Source organism: Protopterus annectens, chromosome 11.part0 (genome assembly GCF_019279795.1).
Source record: "Protopterus annectens isolate FY-2018-M chromosome 11.part0, PAN1.0, whole genome shotgun sequence".
In the NCBI taxonomy this organism is placed as follows: domain Eukaryota; kingdom Metazoa; phylum Chordata; order Ceratodontiformes; family Protopteridae; genus Protopterus; species Protopterus annectens.
Window position 1 is genome coordinate 1,071,235,414 of NC_056745.1, and position 6,549 is coordinate 1,071,241,962.

The window sequence follows — 6,549 nt, forward strand, 5'->3', positions numbered from 1 at the left end:
ATGCAGTACAGTCTGGCTACCATAGGGAATGTACAATGTGGAAGCAATCAACATTCCTAAGATACATGTATACAGACACATATATGCAGATGCATAGGAAGGTACATATGTAGAGGGTACACACCATACAAATCAGTCAGTATGCCTACAGTTGCCCCCATACCAGTTGGACACTGTATGAGTCACCCATACAAATGACAATTGTTGCCTGCAACATAAACCCACAGAGAGGTCAAAGGATATAACACCACACACAGGTTTGCATACATGGGAAAGCTTTATTTGTGTACTATTACAGTTGTATATGCCATGTCATATAGTTGTTTAGACTCTGAAATACATTTAAACAGACTAATGCAATTGTCAAACAGATAAATTAATACAGTATTCTGGAAAGGATTACATATGTTGCTGTCCAGGCCAAGGCCTTCAAGTAGTACAACAGTAAAGGCAGACTGGGCCACAAGATAACAATCAATCAGCAATAAGCAATGCAGATGTATAGTCCAGCAGCCTCTATCTACACTCTGTATACAATCTCTAGGGGGTAAAGACCTCATTTGACACAATGGGATGTATCTGTTACATAACAAGGCATAACTGAAACGATCAAAATCATACTGACAAACAGAACAGTCTGTATGGCAGGAAGCAGTAGGCCTGCATTTACCCAATTGTATGGTAATTTACATCCAGATATCTTAAGGCAGCTTACCCCTGATATCCCCACATGTTGTAACAGCCTAGGTTAGTTATGGTGCACCCCCAATAGACTGACATACAGAGCAATATACCACTGTTACATACACTGGCATCTGGACTGCATAAGGGCACATATGTATTGTGTAGATGAAGCCCACAAATATATGGACCCAACCCCACAATATGTGTGAGGGCCACAACAGCAGTGGAATGATGGCAGGAATGGCAGCTTGACATACTCACAGGCCACTACATAACCCCCTGACAGCATGTCATATGGACAAAGCCTGTTATGTAGGTGGAGGACAGAGGCTGGAACATAGGCCTATATGTGAAATAGTGTTGTCATGCACTAAGCAAGTCACTGGTGTTACAGGATAGTCTGCAACATATCCTTAGTTAGGAATATGAAGTCAGAAACACAAATGGATGTAGCCATGTACTGATAGCACTCAGCATACACACACAGCCAGTGATATATCTGACACAAGACCTGTGTGGTGGACTGGCAAAAAATAACACGCACACCTCTGGCCATCAAGTGGATAGGCACACAGTTGAGAGAGCTATGCAGACAGACTGCAGTCTGTGTTAAACTAGTATGTACACACAAACCCTTTAACACTGATGCTATACAATGCATACAACAACAGTATTCACACTGTCTGTTTGTAGCTCCAGAACCTTATACAAATATGTAGCTGACCTGAATGTGCAAGTCCTCTTGTAAGTGGTATTGCTACCCTGTGTCTGTAACACTGCTGCCCACACACAGGAAGGATGTCCACCATACAGGAAAGGTAAAGGGTCCATGCCCATATGATGTAAGGATTTATAGTAATGGGTTGCCATAACGGTGGTAATTGGAAGTACTACACAGCTGGCTTTATGCAGGTAGCAAGTGGAGGATACTGATTGGTGCAGAGGCCATCATGTGCATCACCCACAAAAGTCATGCTGCAATCTATTCCAGGGAGAGAGAGAGATGAGAGAGATAGAGATAGAGAGTGAGAGAGAGAGAGAGAGAGAGAGAGAAAGAGCCCACAACAGATATGTGAATAATATATGCATGTAATTGACTGTAGTTCCCGGTCCATAATACTGAGGTAGATGATCTGGAATGATATACATGTGCCATCGGGTGTTGCTGTTGTAATGATCTTCACCTGAACAATTGCTATGGACATTACAGTCTGTCCCTGTGGGTAATGGGCCATACCCATCAACTGTGTAGAGCAGCACCGACTGACAAGATGTATGCCAATATAGTGTATGGTGTGTAATGGAAGGGACGTATATTACTGTGGCCAATAGCTGGCAGTGGAGGTAATGCCATAATGATGGACACATGAGTTCCACAGCCCACCACTTGCAGGACACTCAGGTTAACCTGTATTGTACCTTGCTGAAATACCATGGGTGTGTAATAGGGATACCTGCAATCTGGCCCTACAAATACCCCCTAATGTTAGGCTGTGTCCATATGTGGCACCTGTCTGTGTTGTAACAAGGCAGAATAGTGCAGCTGTGCAGAAAGGAGTTTTGAGATTGTGGAACTGATGTCTGAATGTACCCCATATAAAGGTATGCATATGTCTACATACATATATATATATATATATATATATATATATATATATATATATATTTATATATATATATATATATATATATATATATATATATATATATATATATATAGGTTTACTATTGAAATATCAGTGTAGCATTGTACATCTATGAACAATTCAAACTAAAGATGTTTGAATACTTCATATGTGTGCAACTACATAATCTAATGGTATATTTGTGAATGTACTGTGCATTCGCAAATATAACATTCGATTATGTACAGGGACTGCGGTACACTGCGGCTAGGGAAATACATCCCTTTCCTCACTGTAGTGTGATCTCAGAGTTGGAATATTTAGTTTTGGAGGGTGTGGGGGGTGCAGGGGGGCTCACTCCCCTGCATAAACAAGATGTTAGGTATAGGGGTGAGGGAGTTACGGCAAGGGTGGCATTGTTGTTAATGCCATAAACTATCATTCTCGACATTTTCAGAATTAGCTGATTTTTGACATTAAGGCCATTAGGGTATGTGTACTTTCGGCGGAAGAATTCTCTGTTATGTACCATTTTTATTCTGCACTTCGACATTATAGCAATAAACTTATATATGTATATATATATATATATATATATGTATATATGTAGATATATATATATATATATCTACATGTATGTCCACAGATATACAGATACCCATTATATAAAACATATATATCTACACATATATAGATATATATCTATTTGCACGTCTACATATATACAAACACACACAGATATATATGTATGTAAATACATGTCCCCTATATTACCACCACAGTGCTGCATGCTATGTGCGAGGGAACAGCACACATAGCAATACACAGATATATACAGTTGTAAGTGTGTGCAGCATGGATGGGTATGACACATGTGAACCCCTTATTGGTGCCACATTGCTCTTGTCTGTGAAGTAGGGAATGGAAATATGGGAAAGTATGGCAGGTGTATTTGTTGAGGTGGTCCGGGTTGGTAGATATAGAGGACAGCCTACAGGGGTGGTATATGACACATGTGGTGGCAAACACCCTGGATGGTGTGTGTGGTCTGCAATGTGGAAGCCCCAAGGGCTCCAATATGGAAACAATGGGAACAAGCCTCCCACCCACTGCTACTCACAACAACAATCCATGTCCCATAGGTGCCTGACCTGGACCCTGAGCAGGAGAAGCATGTGGACTCTGTGAATGTGTACTGGGTACCTCAAGATGATGTAGCACATCCCACATGTGTCTGTGGGGCCCACTATGGAACAGACCCTGGACCTGACCTCGGGGGACACAATCATGTCTGTGTGTGCCCCAGGGGAGGGACAACATTTCCTAGGTTGTTCCAGCTGAAGGTAGTGCTGGACCAGTACATGAGGAGGCCCCAGGGTGGGTCCCACATGTGATGTGGCCTAGTAACATAGGCAGATGAGTTTGGAGTGGTGGTTCTGCTGGCAGATATTCCCTAAACTTGCTATTGTGTCATGATTATTGAACATTTGTGGGTAGTAATAGTCTACACAATCCCAGAACATGTCCAACAGCATGCATAGATAGCCCCAATAACACAGAAAGTCAGATATGCAGCAATCACATAGCAAGCATACCACAGGCATGTATGGAACCATAGTGGCCCTGACAATGGCATGCAGGTAAATAGTCTGTAACAGGCCAGCAATGATAGTGTCCACACAGGGAACATGGCTACAAACACCTAGCACAAAGTGTGGTACAATACAATATCTGTCCCACTTGTAGGTAAGCTGTAGCCATACCTATTGAGTTGTGTGTACAGTTTGTTGCTGCTGATATGGTGGGAGGGTGACAGAGATGTGTATTAGGAACTTTGGTAACCTTGCTGTATGAGTTGCTCAGACCTGTTTCCATCTTTGTCTTTCAGGCAAGATGTTACATGGACGCTTCCCTGCTTATTCAGCTGCTGAAAATGGCATAGTGCTGAACTGTCTAATCCAGCACTACCTTGTCCTGTTTGGCTGGGCTGCCCATGAGCAGCAGGAGCAGACCACCCTGTGGAATGACCTAGTACACAAGGCCAATGATGTTGGACTGCACAACCGCAGTTATGAGCAGGTCTGGCATCATTGTTCATGACACACCAGTGCACTGCAGCAGGGATCCTAAGGATGCTAAGAATGGCTGTATCTGCACACAGTCAGGTTCAGGAACTGTGGCAGACATAACCCTACCCCACAGCAATAGTAAGGGCAGTGTGTGAACACCAAGGGATGTGCAAGTGAGTAGACCTTGCAGTCATGCAGATTTGGGGGACATGTGTAGGGCAGACTGAACATACACTGGCAAATGCAGATGGCCCATGCTAGTATACCCCTGCCAGGAATAGTGACTGCTGTAGTACACATAACAACAGGTGCAACAAACTGTTATGATAATGGTGTGCACACATATGCACACATGGAGTGTATCCATTGCGGTCAGCATCTGCACACCTAACACATTCTGTAGACACTGCATGTGAATATACAGGACATAGTCACATATTGGGTTCATATACTTTTAATATATGTGGTGATGTGGTCCCATGGCAGATCAAGGAAGGGTGCATCATATCAGTAAGGGTGTGTACACTCCCCATAGCCATGGTATGGTCTGACAGTCATCAGTGTAATAGTACTGGATTGGTCATACATGGTCCTCTGATGTTGAGATCTATAAACCAGACATCAGGCATTCACAAATGACATCTGTGCACATATCATCCCAGGTATGTGTTGCTGAAAAGCATAGGTGCTGTGAGCATTAGAGCTGACATAACTGACACACTACTACACATTCAGCAATGAGTTGCACACCTGTGAGTTTGGTGCACAGTACATGGCAGGGTGCAGAACAGGTGCACAGCAATACTGTGTACATGGGTGCAGTGGTATCCAGGGTAAGGGGCATCACCTAACACAGCCCATGCATCACACACATGTATACTGTTGCTAGCATGGATTGACTGTAGCTGCACTGCATGCTGTTGTGTACCATATGTTGTGCATGTTGACAGATGGGTAATAGGGGGACTGTGTGTACTATCTTTGTGCAACCTCACCTGTATGTGTGTGTGTGTGTGTGTGTGTGTGTTGGTAGATGGTTATTTTGTCTGTAGGGTCACTCTGGTGAAGTGGAGGGAGGTTGATGCATGTAGGGTGCATGTTTGTGTGGATGTCAATGTATGCACATGTGTGATTGTGGGGTTGTTCATACAGCATTACTTCCCTTTTGGATCATGCAGTACATGGCCATGGACTGACAAATGACACACCAGGAATACTTGTCATGTATGTAATAACAGGACAGCTGATAGTATAATAAGGTCTGTAGCATGGAACATGCATTGGGAGGGAAAGTAGACACTAGGTATACCCTTAATAACGCATTCAGCAAAGAAGTGACCAACAACCCATATATGCAGCACTACAGATGCATTGGGAATTACTAGACAACACCAAGGCGTGTATTCTTATATTACATTTGTCACATGATAGGTTGATTGAGCAGTATATCTGGCATGTACTGAGCAATACTTACACATGACACTCCAGTGCGTGGAATTATGGAGTGAACATAGTAGCCCCTCACATATAGGGGCAATGCTCACGATGTCCGGACATACACAGGGTGAACACTGAATGACAGCAGTGAGGCCATGTAAAACCACTCCACTTAGGTCAGGGAGGTAATGGAGTAACAGGTCTTGTGTTGTGATCACTTGTCTAGGCATTTAGAGGAATGATACATTAATGAGTGATATTAATGTGTGTAGGTTACCAATTGTGATGCAGGATGGGGAACTTATGGGACTAAAAATGGGACTGTTTGTAAAGTCATGGACAGGTAGGTATTAAGGTGGTGTGTGTGTGTACTGTTATGCAATGATGTACAGGTCTTAAAGTGCGTTTCTTGTTTTCCCCCACAGGTGGTGAGGTGGGGCCGGGTCCATCCTGCATGCAATCTGATGTTGTTGTCCATACAGACACCGGCGATGCTGATAGTACTGTTGAGGCACAGGTGGGGTTCTCAGGGGCCAAAACAGCACCATCATTTGATATTCCCGTTTTAGCCACCCCAACCCTGCATACAGTTTCAGTGCCTATACATACCCCATCACCAGTAGCCATAGTGGAGGGACAGCAGGCGGTTGGTGGCAGTGCACAGGAGACTGTGGTATCCATGCCTACTGTGTCTGGTCACAACAGGCATAGCCGGATGTTCAGCAGAGCACCAC

General features: G+C 43.6%; 1 protein-coding gene across 11 annotated transcripts in view; it reads left to right on the plus strand.

Moving 5' to 3' along the window:
* Positions 1 to 6,549, plus strand: part of MGAT4C (MGAT4 family member C) — a 3,121,932-nt gene that overhangs the window by 936,058 nt on the left and 2,179,325 nt on the right. The window lies entirely within an intron of this gene.